Below are 17,204 nucleotides of genomic sequence, written 5' to 3'. Positions count from 1 at the left end.
GGTTAAGATTTTGAAAGGAAGGAAACCAGATCTGTCACAAACATTCCTTCCCAAAACATTTCAATATTTAAAATAATTTCCATTCACTTTAATCATTCAGCTGATAATTATTAAAACCTACACCACGCAAAACGTTCATTGAACTAGCATCCTATATTCTTTCTGGGAAAATGTCAAATCCAGTACTCAATTCTATATACATATTTGCATGAAAGGTCAGGGACACCACTAGACATGAGGAATACAATGAGTGTGTCCTCTGGACTTAGTTTTATGGTGACTTGATTCATTTGCCTAAAATACAAAGTATTTCTACATCTTGGAAAAATTACATTGGGTCAGAACTACATAATTCTACCCAAACTTTTTGGCAAAGCTTCTCTTACCTCCATCAAAACAACTTGGTAACACAGGATACCCAAAAGGCATTTATGCATCCAATTACATGAAGTTTCTGACCCAAGATTAGAGTAAGGCCTCTGGGAGAGACACTGTTCTAAGTCACTTGGAAATAGGGGATAAAAAAGAGGTTTAATTCCATGGGCATTAGATAGCTTGAACTATCTTCCCTGGATGGGGAGATGTCATTTGAGAGAGGTAACACCTATTTTGATGAGGGCTCTGAGAAAGGACCAAACTTCTTATGGAAGAAGAAGCCTCTAAGAATTTTTTATTTTCCCTAGTTGAATAACTAGGTATATTAAAACCATCTTCTTGAAAGAGCTGTATTTCTCAAGCTCTGGGCTTTAAGCTAAAAGAGAGATGGCAGAATCTAGTCTTCCTCTTAGAGGGAAAAGGTAGTATCTCAGATGAGAAATTCTAGGTGAAGCCAAAGACTGGAAAAAGAAAGAGATTCTAGGCCTTTCGGCTAGTCAAGGTTAACTAGCAGTGACCAAGTAACAGTTGCAAAAGAAAGCCTTTAGGTAGCAACATCTAGCAAAGATCATACATTAACTATGTATCCGTTACAGACTACCTGTCTGGTAGAAAATACTTGCCTGAAATAGACTGTATACTACATGACATTAACAAGGAATAAGCCCAGTTGGAGTAGTTCAACGACATTACCAGGAGATTAAAATAGTCCTGCAGTACTAGAGGTATAAGTTGTCCTTTCATACACGATCTTTAGCCAAACTTGTCTTTTTTGTATGTACCTTGGCCTTTGTGATTGAACCTTTCCCTCCATGTGTTCCACTTTTTCCAGAGCACAAGTATTTGTAGTTAAGTGTTCTGTAAGTTTATGGGTTAATTGTTTTATTGTAATTTTTCTTACCATGTAATTTTATTAAATACTCTTTGAATTATGTTCTTTGACTGATTAGAACAAGTAAATACATCAGTGGAAGCTTATAAGCTATAGTTTGGAGTGGATATGGATCCATAGAGTACCTCAAACATGGGATAGTATTGTGTAGGGGAACCAATATATGAGTTCAGGGTATGCCCCCAGGTGCTATATGCAGAAATTACTCCCTCCAACCTATATGGCTCCTGTCAAACTATCATCACCCTTTCAGGTCAACAACATAGAGTTGAACATTAGAAGAATGTGATTCATGGAGACAAGTGATTCCCAACCCCCCCCCCCATATTTGTATATAACCATCCTGACTAACCAACAAAGATTATAGAATCTGATTATTCCATTATGTGAAGGTTATATGGAGCTTTGGCATCAAAGAATCAACTTGAACAGTGCTGAACTCCCATATAGAAAAATCAGATCAATGGAAGGTGAGCACTAAGCCATTCCAAGAAGGTTATATTGCATTTAAAAAACAGAAAAATAACTAACACCTACATAATGAAGAGATTGTAAAGCATTTTACATATGTTATATGATTCGAGCCTCACAATAATCCTATAAGATAGGTAAAACTTTCCAGTCTTATACCTTACATCCCTTCCCCCACCCCCGCCCCCCCCACATACTCTGTGATCCAGTGACACTGGCCTCCTTGGTGTTCCTTACACATGACATTCCATTCCATAATCCCAACTCTGAGTGTTTTCATGGGCTGTCTCCCATGCCAAGAACACTCATTCTCTGTCTCTGTCTCTCTCTACCTTCCCCCCCCATCTCTCTCTCTCTCTCTCTCTCTCTCTCTCTCTCTCTCTCTCTCTCTCTCTCTCTCTCCTCCCTCCCTCCCTCTCCTTTTCCCTTTCTCTCTCCCCTGTCTTCATTTCTGCTTTCTAGGTTCCCTGACTTCTTTCAAGTATCGACCAAAGTTCTACCTTCTGTAAGAAACCTTTCCTGATCCCCTGATATAAATGTCTAATCTGTCCTGTATGTATCTTGTCGTCCATAGTTGTTTTCATGTTGTCTCCTCCATTATACCGTGAACTCCCAGAAAACAAGGACTATTTTTTGCCTTTCATTGTCCCTGCAATGCTTAGCAAAGTTACTGGTACATACTAAGTGGCTAATAAATGCTAGCTGAGTGACTGATCTATTTAGGCAGCTAGTAGGATAAGTAAGAACACTGGATGTGGTGTCAGAAAGACCTGAATTAAAATTCTTGCTAATTGTGTGACCCTGCTGGAGTTACTTAGCCTTTCCCAGCCTCAATTTCCTAATATGTAAAAGGGGGATAATTATTGCATCCACCTCATAGAGATGCTGTGAGGATGAAAGGAGGTAATTTTTTAAATTGTGTCATCTTAGTTTTTTTTAAATCATATCGAGCTATCCAATTCAATATTATCTTCACAGTGATCAATATCACTTTCTCACATAATATATGAAAATTGCTGAATTGTTTGTATCCACACATAGTGGTTCAACTATCATGAAAATGAATATAATTAGAAAAAAATGGTAGATCTGTCCTATTTTGTGTTTGTTTGTTGTCTTTCCAATTTCATCTATACATATTCCCAGGGTGATCTGGCTTAGCTGAGACTTAGGGAAAACTCGTTACCCATTCATCTTTGTCTCATATTCTTCTTCATGTTTTCTGAGACGGACCTTATATTCTTCATAATCTGGCAATTAATCATGTTCTTCATCTTCATCCTTCATAGAGTTATGCACATGAACTTTATTCTAAGCTGGTATCGCACTAATAAAAGGAAATGGCAAACCACTACAGTATCTTTGCCAAGAAAACCCCATGGACACTATAGTCCATGAGGTCATGAAGAGTTGGACACAACTGAACAATTGAACATCAACCACCACCACATCTCTTAGTGTATCAAGGAAATCAAGTGATTACTGGCTAAGGAGGTTTCTTTATTCTTTTATCTTCCTTATTTAGAGGACACACATTATTTAAACAACTCTAAAAACTATTGGTAGATTTCACATTTGTCCATTTCCAAATTTGGGGAGATTATAGTCTATTTAAACATATGAGGCTGGCCAAAGGTGCTATAATTACATATACTGTCACCTCTTGCTCTTATCCTTTCTTATTTTTATTGTTCAGTCGTTTGTCAGTTGTGTCCAATTTTTCATGACCCCACTTGGGATTTTCTTGGCAAAGATGCTGGAGCAGTTTGCCATTTCCTTCAGCAGCTCATTTTATAGGTGATGAAACTGAGGTAAACAGGGTCAATTACTGGCCCAAGGTCACACAGCTAGTAAGTATCTGAGGCCAGATTTGAATTCAAGAAGACCGATTCCAAATTTCAGGACCAGCTACTTTATTCTCTGTACCACCTAACTGCCCAACTTTTTTAATACTCTGGTATTAATTTGAATCTTTACTGTAACCAATTAAATGTTTGAACAATAAGAGCTGATTGTAAAATCACTCACACATTGGTAATGCGTCATTCTTATTTGTTAAAATATAATTAATTTCATATTTTATGATGTAATTTGGTGTTTACCATATCCAGTGCCTTTTGACTGTCTTCTTGCAAAAAAATATTTATGATGTACAGGCATGAGGCTTTTAATTAATATACATGCCTTTGGACTCTTCCATTTCTTGTTCCAAAAGTGTATTTTCCCACACATTGTTTTTTTGTTGTCCTTCCCCTTTGTCCTACCTTTCCATTACAGCCCTCAAGTATCCAGTTCTATATAGTAGCTTAGCTTAGATGATCTTGTCAAGTTTTTCCATAGAAATTTTTTATTTCTTCAACATGTAAAAGCAGATGTTTGTGGGTGATCTGTAATTACCTTCACAGTGGTCCTTTTGCTTAACTTACCATGAGCACTTTAAGGCACCATGATGGAGTAGCTTATTTTTTTTTAATTTAATATATTTAGTTTTCAGCATTGATTTTCACAAGAGTTTGAATTACAAGTTTTCTCCCCATTTCTACCCTCCCCCCACTCCAAGATGGCGTATATTCTGGTTGCCCTGTTCCCCAGTCAGCCTTCCCTTCTGTCACCCCACTCCCCTCCCATCCCCTTTGCCCTTCCTTTCTTGTAGGGCAAGATACATTTCTATGCCCCATTGCCTGTGTATCTTATTTTCTAGTTGCATGCAAAAACTTTTTTTTTTGTTTTTGAACATCTGTTTTTAAAACTTTGAGTTCCACACTCTTCCCTTCCCACCCACCCTCCCTAAGAAGTCAAGCAATTCAACATAGGCCACATGTGTATCATTATGTATAACCCTTCCACAATACTCATGTTGTGAAAGACTAACTATATTTTGCTCCTTCCTATCCTATCCCCCTTTATTGAATTTTCTCCCTTGACCCTGTCCCCTTTTGAAGGTGTTTGTTTTTGATTACCTCCACCCCCATCTGCCCTCCTTTCTATAACCCCCCCCTTTTTTAATCTTCTTCCTCCTTTTTTCCTGTGGGGTAAGATACCCAATTGAGTATGTATGGTATTCCCTCCTCAGGTCAAATCTGATGAGAGCAAGATTTACTCATTCCTCCTTACCTTCCTTCTCTTCTCTTCCTACAGAACTGCTTTTTCTTGCCACTTTTATGTGAGATAATTTACCCCATTCTATCTCTCCCTATCAGAGTAACTTATTTTTTTAATGTTTTCTTTATTGACTTTGAGCATGCAATAAGCCTGACTATCAATAACCTTATTCACTTCTTTGTAGAGAATTCAGGAGTTTCACACTCATTTGACTGCAAATTCTTATCAATGTGATTTTTGAGGTCCTCCAGAAGTGTCATTAATTTGTGTAGTTGAACCTAGATTACAAATTAAGAGTACCCAGAGTCAAATTCATATTTGTAAATAGACCAAGAATTATGTAATTCTTATACCCTTCTCCCCCCTTTCCCATTACTGTGCCATCATCACTGCAAACGTATAAGAGAGTAACAGAAGACCAAGAGCCATTTCACATCTTTGTTTCATTGTTCAGTAAGACCAAAATATTCAACACCCTATGATCGGCCTTTTGGTAATAAGCCTTTCTATATTAGTGAGCCTAACAGATAACTATTGGACAATAGACATAGTACCAGGACCTTACTGGTAGCATCTGCCAGAGCTTGAGCTCTGCTGGCATCATCTTTAAGAATCCAGGGTCTTTCCAACAACAAAATAAGGTATCAGTTTAGAACTTTTTGTCCTTTATATGCCCAACTAGATTATAACATCTTTGAGGACTGGTATCTGTGTGCTATCCATCTTTACATCAATCAATCGACAAACATCCATTAAATGCTTACTACATACCAAGCAGTATGCTAAGTGCTGAGAATACAGAGAAAAGAAAAAAACAGTGTTTGCTCTCAAAAAGCATATGTTCTAATGGAGGAGATACACACATGTACACATACATTCATTCATACATACATGCATACATACGTACATTAAGATCTGAGTCTGCTTTATCTTTTTCTTTGTGTCTTCAATACCTAACATAACAATTGCACATAGTAGGCCCTTAAGAATATTTGATGAATTGAATATTCTATACACAGTCTAATATAATAGCCTACCCATAGCAGGTATTGAATGAATGATTGTTGAATAACTTGAAGCAATAAATGAATAAATTCCCCTTAAGCATAGTGGAATGAATTTACTCAAAGTGCTGTTGTTGTTCAGTCATCAGTCGTGTCCAACTCTTCACGACCCCAAGGACCATAGCGTGCCAGGCCCTTCTATCATCCACGATCTCTTGAAGTCTGTCCAAGTTCATGTTTGTTGTTTCCACAATATTATCTATCCATCTTATCCTCTGCTGTCCCCTTTTCCTTTTGCCTTCAACTACCCACATCAAGGTCTTTTTCAGTGAGTCCTGTCTTCTTATCATGTGGCCAAAGTATTTAAACTTCAGCTTCAGGATTTGACCTTCCAATGAATAGCCTGAATTAGTTTATTTAAGTATTGTCTGATTTGATCTCCTTGCTGTCCAAGGGACTCTCGAAAGTCTTCTTCAGCACCACAATTCAAAGTGTACATTCTGTGGCACTCAGCTTTCCTTATAGTCCAACTCCTATAGCCACACATTGCTACTGAAAAAAAAAAACTATAGCTGTAAAGATAGTGGGGACATGATCTCACTTTTGAAAAAAAGGCTTCATTGTCTTAAAAAAAGGAACATGAACATTATCTCACATAATTATATATCATCTTGTCCTTGCTAGTTATGCATGAGTTTTTTGGCCACAAGAAGAAAGTCTCACCAACCATAAAAGACCCCAAAGCTAGAGTTTGAACCCTTAGGGCCAATCTAAATGTTTGCTTTCCTTCTTTTATTTTTCCTCAAAATATAATAATAAATATAATGGCTGTGAGAAAGTATGGTAAGGGTTTCAATTTAGTGCAAAACAAGGTGAAAATCATCAGATCAGTTACTCATTGATGCACAAGTATTATTTCTGGGATGCCAAAGTAACCTGTCACATTAGTGAAAAACCAATAGTTGAATGGGTTGGAAAAATTGTTTGGTTGACAGAATAATTGGTTGAGTATTTGAATCTTCTACTACAAGCCAGTTGTATTGGTATTAAATAGGCCTACTTACATATTATTTCTAATTAAATATCCTGATGTAGGAAAATAGTGGCAAGGATAATCAATACAGAGGATGATCCAAAAATCATTTATATTTCACTTTGGAATTCATGTTTTACATTGTTTTGTTTGTAGCTGAGTTAACTGCCTAACTCATATATTTGCTTTGAGCATATACACTGCCCACTTCCAAGTGAACCTAAAGAGGACAACAAATTAAAAATACAGGGCAAAATAAGACAGCTGAGCACAGACCAGACTAGAGCTCATCTAATGGAAGCATAAAATGAGTGGATTATTACAACTGGACACTGAATTTAGCTTGAAGTTTTCTGGCAGCTGAGGCAAAAAGGGAAATGTGTTGGGTTATTCAGTGTTCATTTTCTGACAGAAGAAAGCATACAAATTCACATACCCAGAAAAACTTTCTTCCTGGAACTAAACTTGGGTATGAATACATCAAATGGACCTTTGCACAAGGGGCATTGAACCTTCTCAATTGTATCTTGCTTAAGCTAGTTTTCAAATTAATTTGCATTCCCTCAGCACAGACTGACCCAGATACATGCTGGGGTACCATGGAATCTTCAAACCACTTTAAAAAATCTGTTATACATGTTCCCAACAATATATATGAATGTTATCAGTAAAACATTTTCTGTAGGGAATGTACAATAATTGTATTGAATGCTTAGAGAAAATATATTTAGAGGGCAATAGTAAAATTGATTGTTTAAAGTATTTTTCTATTGACTTTTCATTGAACCAAAATATCAGGCTACATCCTTCAAAGTGAGATTCTAAAGAAATTAACATAATGGCTAATAGAAAGGTAGCTGCTTACTCTTATAAACACTTAGATTTTATAAGTTCTATACTCCCTTTAGTCAATTTTTAATTCTCTTCCCATGTAAAAAGCAACAAAGATGAGTCAGTTTCTTATTTTTACTTTGTGAAAGTTCACAAAGAGACTATCTGAGCTACATTTCATTGCCCCCAATCTCCCCAGTCATGCCCGATCTCCTGTGTTGCTTGTATAGTTCTACTAGGAAATACGAATGTTTTTACAGAGAGTAAAACCCAATTTTGATTAATCAAGAGAAGAATAGTTTGCCTTAATGAGTGTAGGAATTACTGAATTAGAGAACTTTATTTTTATCTCTTCCAAGCCATGCAGTGATTAAACTAGACTGAAACAGGGTTTGTTTTAATGGATAGAAGTATGGTTCATATGCCAGTTGTTGTTCTAAGATACATGAGGCTTCCTAAAAAATGTATTTTCTTAAGAAACATTCCTCTGATAATTATATTTACAATAGTGATTTACTTAGCAGATCCTATTTTTCATAGATAGTACAAAAGTAAACTTCAGGCCAGTCCTTTGATGAATTGTCACATTTTAGGGCAGGGAGGTAAAAATTACTGAAGTTTTATGGCAATAGGTGATAGATATATAGACTTTTTTGCATGCAGTTGCTCCTTCCCAATTTGTACATGTCTTTAAAAGCCTTGTCAGAAGGACCCTAGCATTCTCCCCATAAGACAGGCAAACACAACAACAAACACAAGCATTTATTAAGTGCCTTCTGTATGCCAAGCAGCGTGCTAAGCATTTTACAAATAGTATCTCATTTGACTCTTACAACAACCCTGGGAGATAGTTGCTATTATTATCCCCATTTTAATTATTATTATTGTGTATTTATTATATTACATATTATATATAATATAATAATGTATTATATTATTATCCCCATTTTACAGTTGAAGAAAATTCCTTAAGTGACTTGCCCAGAGTCACACAGCTAGTAAGTATCTGAGACCTAATTTGATCTCAGGTCTTCCTGATGCAAACAGTATTATCTGATAGCTACAAACATGGAGGCCAACTAAAGAGAGAGCAAATAATTCACAAAGACAGTGTGTCTGCATGAAGCTACTGAATGTATTAGTAAAACCAGGGAGGTGGCCCAGTGGGTAGAATATTGGGCCTGCTGTCAGGAAGAGCAGAATTCAAATATGGTTTCAGATACTTACTCACTTTGTGACCATGGGCAGGACATTTATCCTATCTAAGTTTCCTCACCTATAAAATGAGTTTGGTAATAATAGCACATAACTTCTCATGGTAGTTGTAATAGTGAAATGAAATATTTGTAAAGTGTGTGTGTGTGTGGGCATTTGTGCGTGTGTGTATACATGTATACATACATATATATGTTAGTGATGGTGGTGGTGGTGGTGGTGGTGGTAATGATATACTGATAAAATTGAGACCAGTTAATTCAACAAAACAGGCTAGGGTGGCTGGTTACTAAATTGACCAAATCAACTTCTTGTTTTGACATATCATAAACATAATCTTAATAAGAAGCAGTAAGCCATTATTGTAGTGAGCAAAAGTGTATATTATCCTGGCTTCCATTTTGTGTGTGTGTGTGTGTGTGTGTGTGTGTGTGTAGATCTATTCACTTGATCAGGAATTACAAACCTTTTTGTTGTTAGATTTCTATCCATCTGAGAGCTTGAGATTGATAGAGAAATTCACATGTGTATTCATAGAAAGGGTTTTTTGGAGGTAAGGAGGAAATGAAGGTTAGATATTGTCTAATTTAGCATGAGTATTCAAATTACAATACTATAAAATTACTTACTAGGATACCTAATGGCACTTCCAAAGCTCTCCTAAAGTATAACACTAGAAACTTTCATAGAACTCTGTCCATTGCAGGATTACAATTTGCCTGCTTTCCCTGTGGCCTGTGAATATTTCTTGGAAAACAGTACGTTCTAGGAGAAAGTACACATATTCTTATCCAAATATCTGGATTCATATCTTAGCTCTGCCAATGAGTGACCTTCAGCAAGTCACTCAATCTTTCTCATCCTTAGAAATGCCTCTCTGTGGTGTTTTATAGCAGAAAGAACATTGAAATTGGAATTATGGGGCCTGCATTCAAATATAGGTTCTGCCACTTATTATTTTGGTTAAGTTACTTGATGTTTCTGAGTCTCAGTTTCCCTCTCTGTCAAATGAGGGATTAGACTAGATGACCTCTTTAAATTCTAAGTCTATGATCTATGACCCATTAAAACTATAACTCACAAGCACCTAAAATGTTTAGTTTACTTCTACCAGCTAGCTAAGAGACATTAATTCATAATAAAATTAATTTAATCAAAGTGCATAACACATAAAGTGGCAAGATTAAACCAACTCCCTATATACACATGTTATCCTACTTTACAACAAATTATTTATACCAACAATGGAGAAAAGCACACTTTTAAAGAACACATCACCGGGGAACACAAATAGAAGTAACAAATTTAGAAAATATTGCCATGGAATATATGTGAGCACAGATAGAATATACATGGAAAATGCACATGTAGAGTTACATATGTACATGGTATATCTCTACCCAGGATAACCCACACATCTACACTGTAAAGTTGCTGATGTCTTCTGGTGATATAATTACTCTGCTCTTTGCTACTCTCTGTTGGGTATGTTATCTCTAGGCTGGTTATTATTACATCACTTGAGCTTTATATCTGCTCCATATCTAGATTACCAAGGCAGTCCCTCTCACCATTTGTTGGGTTTCTGCTATCTGGGCTTTTCTACTACTACCTACCATGGTGTAGTGACTAGAAAGCCTCTCCTTGATAGTGAAAACCACAGCTCCCTTAGTGAATAATCCAGGGCTATGAGCCCCCACATCCTAGTTAGGAAGCCAACAAAAGCTAACATTATTCCCAGGTCAAGATTAAGTATATCTTTAAAACTATGTCCAGTACTGATTCAAAGTCCTTTGTTCCAAACTCCTGTCTGTCTTGAGGTTAGCAAATGGTTTTTTACTCCTTATAAATCCCTGATTGGAATCATGTGAATTTCAAATATCTATTTCTGGAACCCTGTACCTTCCAAGTCCCCAAGTAGCTTTGTGTATGTTGGGAGTGGAGGGTGCTGGTGCTGATGGTGGAGAAGCTTACCTCACTCCCAATGTATTCATTGATTGGGATGCAAATGAAGTTGAATAAGGTAGACATAGTCCTTGTTCTTGTCTTTGTTAAGTGAATCTACCACCAACAAAACCTTTCTGGACTTCCTACTTGTAAAATGCAGATAATAATTCTTATATTATCTTCTTCACAACAATATTGGAAGGATCAAATGAAATATGTAAAGCACTAAATAAATGTCAAGGTGTCATTATATACAGTGATTTAAAAAATGGTGCAGACAGAAGCAGCTGTAATAACTCCCTCCTCATTTAAAATACTTTCAGTCCTAGAGAGAGCTTTGGTTCTTAAAGGCACCCCCTGCCCTGCCCTGCTGGAAATGCCCATTGCAACAAAGCTATGTCCACAAAGAACTATTAGCAAGGACTTGACCATCAGATTTCTCCCACCATCCTCATAAGTTTCTTGTTCATCCTGAGGCAAATAAACAGTAGCTCACCCCCACAGAATGGTTGAAGACCTCTGATCTAAGGAATTATTTTAATGTAAAATATAATTAGAGTGTTATGAGGCTATAAATTTTCCTTCACCAGAAAAGAATGATTACTGTTAATCTCAGCAAGGTATTTACCACATTCCTATTTGATTAGGGCTTGGAATTTAATCATGAAGAATCTGCTCTCACTGAGCATAAATACTTGAAATACCATATGTAAGATTTAGAGGGCAAGAATTACACACCATAATTATTAGCCAGCTGACCTAATACTCCCAATTAAAAAGGAACATCAGATGGAGAATTCAAGAGTAGGCAGCTGAGAATACACTGTTATTATTTTTCACCAGATAATGTAATTTACTTCTAGCATGTAAATCAGTCTGACCGCCCAAGAAATAACATCTAAACTGTGAAATTTTGTGTTACACAATTATACCATATAATTCCTTTGCTCATCTCTGTTGGAAAAACCAAACAATACTAACACGTCGCTCTGTGTTAACAATTACACTGTCTTTTATGCGAGTGAAATTGATCTTCAACTTACATCGGAATAGCCTCACTAGTTCAAGTCTCTGCTGTCTCTATTGGCTTATTGTGTTTCTATTCAAAAGAGATGGTATTTGATTGCTGAGCCAATGACAGCTGCCTTTCCCCTGCATTGTTTATCTGGTTCACTGTCATGACCTAGCTGAGGTATACATAGTTCAGGCTCACAGACAGCGCTACCCTCATCCAGAGCTCTGCACCTAATTACTTCCTTTCAGTCTTAGCATCACTCATAGAAACCACACATTTCACTGATCATAGTGGTTAACTCAGCCAATGTTTTAATTTTAGCTGCTAAGGGAATACTTATTTTTTTTACCCCAGAGAGAAAGATCCTCAATCCTTTGTTCTGGCAACATATAATGCAATTATATTTAGAGAGAGAGGCAGGATAGTGTAGTGGATAGAGAGCCAATTCAAAGACAGGTGTTAAAGCCCCACCTCTGACATACACTGGCAAATCATTTTACCTCTCAGTTCCCTAGGTTAGAGGTGTCAGGCTTCTCCTCCCCACCTCCCCCCTGAAGGCTACATGGCCCACCATACTCCTGAGGGCTGCCAGAATCTGATAAAAATGTAGTTGGGAAATATTTAACAAAATAAATAAAAATACAATAAAGCATACATTATTTCACTTTGTAAAACTGTTATAACATAGCCCACAGGGATTGTTATGTACAGATCAGTGGTTCCTATTTCTATTTAAGTTTGACCTCACTCCTCTAGGCAACTCTCTATGGCTATAATTTGCCTAGCAGGTGCCAACCTGCATTGATAGAGGGATGATCCTCACTAGGGAGTTCTATATGCATATGAGATCACCAGTCTAGTCTCTACCTCCAGATTTCTATCATGTCTTCTAGTGATTATTAACTTTGGAAAGCTTTCCTGTACTTCATATCACATTAAGGAAAAAGGTCCATTTTCAGGGCAAATTGTTGAAGGTTTTAAAACTTTTTTATATTTCATCTAAGATTCTTATTCTGTGTGTTCCATATTTTATGCCAATATAGAAATATGATGTAGTGGAAAGAGAATTAGAGGACCTGGGTTCATAACATGGCATTTTACTTACAATACCTATGACATTGGGCAAATTCTTTAATCTCTCTTTCTTTGACTTTTCTCCCCCTTAAAATAAAGTAGTTGACCTAAAGTCCCCTCCAAGCCTTCAATCCTTTGGCATTATTTTATTATTATTATTATTATTATGTATGATCCTATGAAATAATCTGCTGAATGCCACAGACACCAAAGAACCAGAAAGACAAAGTCCTCAATGCCAAAGCCTGTCAACGGACTCAACCTCAGAAACTGATATGGTTTTATTAATATAAATAACACTAAAAATATGCATTAACATCTCCCTAGCTGCTACACCCTAAGGGCCACTGGGCATTTCTCTCTGACTTCCAACTGAAGCATCCATTATCTGTGTCTTCCCCACTAGAATGTGAGCTCACTGAGAACAGGGACTGTCCAATTTTATTTTATTTACTTATTTTTTTTTGTATTCTCAACACATAGTGGATGCTTAACAAATTTTTCTTTCCTTCCTACCTGCCCTTCTGCTTTTCTTCCTCCTTCCCTGCCTTCATCCTTTCTTTCCTCCTTTTCTCCCTCCCTGCCTATCTTTCCTTATCTTTCTTTGCTCCTTCTTTCCTTCTTTATTTGCTTGCTTCCTTTCTCCTTCTCTCTGCCTTCCTTCTTCCTTCCCTCCCTTCCTTTTTCCATCTCTTGTATCCTTCCTCCCTTCCTCCCTTCTCTTTCCTTTCCTTCCTTCCTCTCTATCTCTCTTCCTACCAGCCTTCCCGCTTTTCTTTCTTCCTTCCTCCTTCCCTCCCTTTCTTTTTCTTCCTTAATTTCTCTTTTCTTTTTCTTTCTTTGTTCTTTCTTCCTTTCTTCTTTATTTGCTTGCTTCTTCCCTCATTTCTTCCTTTCTTCCTTACCTCCCTTCCTTCCTCTGTCTCTTCTATCCTCCCTCCCTTTTTCCCTTCTCTTCCCTTTTTCCCTTCCTTCTTTCCTTCCTTCCATCTTTCCTTCTTTCCTGCCTCCTTCCCTCCTTACCTGCCTTTCCACCATTTACTAAAGGTAATCAGTAATACTATGATAAGAACCTAACTTAGATTCTAATGGCAGCTAGTTGGAGTATTAGATTTAGAATCAGTAAAACTGTATCTGAATCCTGTCTAAGATACTTACTAGAGGTATGACCTAGGCAAGTATTTAACCACTCCCTGCCTCAGTTTCCTTATGATTAAAATGATTATAATAATAGTACCTACCTCTCAAGGTTGTTGTGAGGATAAAATGAGATAAGATATGGAAATGATACATTAATGTTGGTTCTTATTATCATCATATACTTTCCATCCAGCAACAGATGCTAGTAATTTGACTTGGCATTGAAGAGAGTACCCTAATATTCTGTTAATATCTTATCTTTCTAGATCTGTGTTCTCACAACCCTAGTTTGCCTTAAGGGAAGCCTTTCCTTTCTTTTCTTCCTTACTCCCTGAAAATTGAAGAATCATTTTTTTTTTTTTTGCTTTTTGGCAGGGCAATTGGGGTTAAGTGACTTGCCCAAGGTTGCACAGCTAGTACTTGTGTCAAGTGTCTGAGGCCGGATTTGAACTCAGGTCCTCCTGACTCCAGGGCCGGTGCTCTACTGACTGCACCACCTAGCTGCCCCTGAAGAATCATTTTTAAAAAAAGTTTAATACTGTTAGATATGACTAAGAAATATACATATAGGGAGTTAACAAAAATGAAGGGAGTGGGTTTGGAATGAACTAGCCTTCAGAAGTCAACAGTTAATTCTGGCCTTGCCCTGCAAATATACTGGAATGAGACTCTGACCTTTCTCATTTCCTTTCCCCTTGTCTTACTGAGCCTTTTTTTCTTCAACTTGCCAGCTGCCCCAGTCATGTAGGAGTGGAAGTCTAGATGGAGTTCTAGGGTTCTAGCTGATAAATGCAGTTAGGCCAGGTTATTAAATGTTTCTACATTTCTCAAATCTGTTTCCCCAACTTTTCTCTGGGTGTCAGAGTCTAGGTAAATGGCATTTTCCTACAGTGAAGACAATGTAATCTGGGTAAGGGGAGAAGGGGAATCAAAGATCCTACAGTTCTGCCCTGGCCTCAACGCAGAGAAAAGCTTATATTAAGAAAGAAGTAAACCTGGCCCAGCTAGGCAAAATGGTGTTCCCATGTATGCATGGCCACATTTGTTACCACAAACTGCATCTTGAAAATGAAAAATTAATTGGTACAATTGGTAGTTGGTGGTATGGAGATTGTCCAGATGCACCTACATTTAGTTTTGGTGTTTTTTGTTATTGTTCAGTTATTTTCAGTCATATTCAATTCTTCGTGACCCTGATGGGGGTTTTCTTGGTAGAGATACTGGAGTGGATTGTCATTTCCTTCTCCAACTCATTTTACAGATGAGTAAGGAAACGGAGACAAACAGGTTTAAGTGACTTGCCCAGGGTCACACAGCTAGTAAGTATCTGAGGCTGGATTTGAACTCAGGAAGATGAGTCTTCCTGTATCGAGATCTGGCTCTCTATCCCCTGCATCACGCAGCTACCCCCAGTGTTTAGTTTTAGTCTTTATCAAATCTATTAACTCTCTAGTTTTTTTTAGCCACATGAAAAGAAACAAATATATTTCACAATCTGGGTTCCCAGCTGCCCTTTGATCTAGACTCTTAGCCTTTCTGATTAAATAATCATTGAAACATATTGGGGTAGCTAAGTGGTACAGTGGATAGAGTACCAGGCCTGAAGTCAGAAAGACCAATCTTCCTGAACTCAAATCTGACTTCAGATACTTATTAGCTGTGTGACCCTGAGCAAGTCACTTAACCTTGTTTACCTCAGTTCCCTCATCTGTAAAATGAGCTGGAGAAGTATGTTTGCCAAAAAAACCCCAAATGGGGTCATGGAGAGTCAAACATGACTGAAAAATGACTGAACAGCTGAAACATATTGACAGGCTTGGCAAAGCAAATGTTTTGTAAATCACATAGGACAGAACTTTTTTTGTTTTTAAAGAGCATGAAGGAATATATAGGTCTAGTGTTTCTATTATAATTTGTTAGAAAGACCAGAAGGATGAACAATGTAAACTTACCTAGTGTCTATGTAAGTATTTGTGAACTTAAAGAAGAAATGAAGCAGTTTGAAAGCAGCATCAAAATATTTAATCACATCAGTTATTGGTGCAACATAGCTAGAACATCTAAATAACGGATTAATTTTATTTTTACTGAATTGATCAGCTGTTTTGGCTCCATATGTAGAGTCTATACAAAATCATAGCTAGAATTTGTAGAGAGGTTTGCAAAGCATTGTACCTGTTATCTCACTGGAGCCTCACAACGACTTTGAGGTAGAACTATTATTCCCACTTTACAGGTGAGGAAACTGAGGCAAAAGTGAGTTAAGTGATTTGCCCAGGGCCACATAGATCAGGGTGGGATTTTAATTCAGGTCTATCTCAAATCCAAATCCTATGCTCTTACCCACCACACCCACTTAGCCTCATCTTATAATGTTAGCCTGGAGATGGAAGCTGTAATTTCTACTCAGGCTAAAGAAAAAAGAGTCTACTAAGCTGTCAAAATAATATATTTTTAAAAGAATAAGTTTTTTTCAGAACTTTTATCAGTTATCATGGTGCTGTTATATACTTTTTGTCATTAGTTTTGTGAAGAAAAAAGTTTGAAAACCTTAAAGTGTTACAGAAATGAGAATGGTTGTTATCCTGACTTTATTGGCAAGAAAACAGGATGTTTGATAATTGTTTATTATATGTTCTATATGTTTTTGTTACAAACTTGTTCTTGAGCAGTATTTCTCCATTTGACATCTGTGAGATATCTATGTATATATATATGTATGTGTATGTATATATACATATTTGTATATATACAGACATTTTTGTGTGTGTGTGCTTATTTATTTGTTTATAGCTGTATTTCAAACTAGCTGGTTTCCTTTGTAATCCTGTATTGTAATTTAATGTATTTAAAAACATAATTCTGAGAGTGGGTCCATGGGTTTCACCAGACTTGCCAAAGAAGTCCATAACACAAAATAAGTTAAGAACGCTTATCCTAGAGGAAGTTTATAGTAAAATATTCCTGTAGCATGGACATCTCAGAATGACAGCAGGTTGGTGATTGAGGCAAATAGCCAGGCCAACGAAAGGTGTTAATCATTTACTAGAAAACCTGGTTGAGAAAATAGGGGGAGGTAAATTCTAATTTTCCCCCACCTTCCAA

The sequence above is a fragment of the Trichosurus vulpecula genome, chromosome 5 (assembly GCF_011100635.1).
Source record: "Trichosurus vulpecula isolate mTriVul1 chromosome 5, mTriVul1.pri, whole genome shotgun sequence".
Lineage (NCBI taxonomy): Eukaryota > Metazoa > Chordata > Mammalia > Diprotodontia > Phalangeridae > Trichosurus > Trichosurus vulpecula.
Note: the sequence above shows the minus strand (reverse complement) of the source record.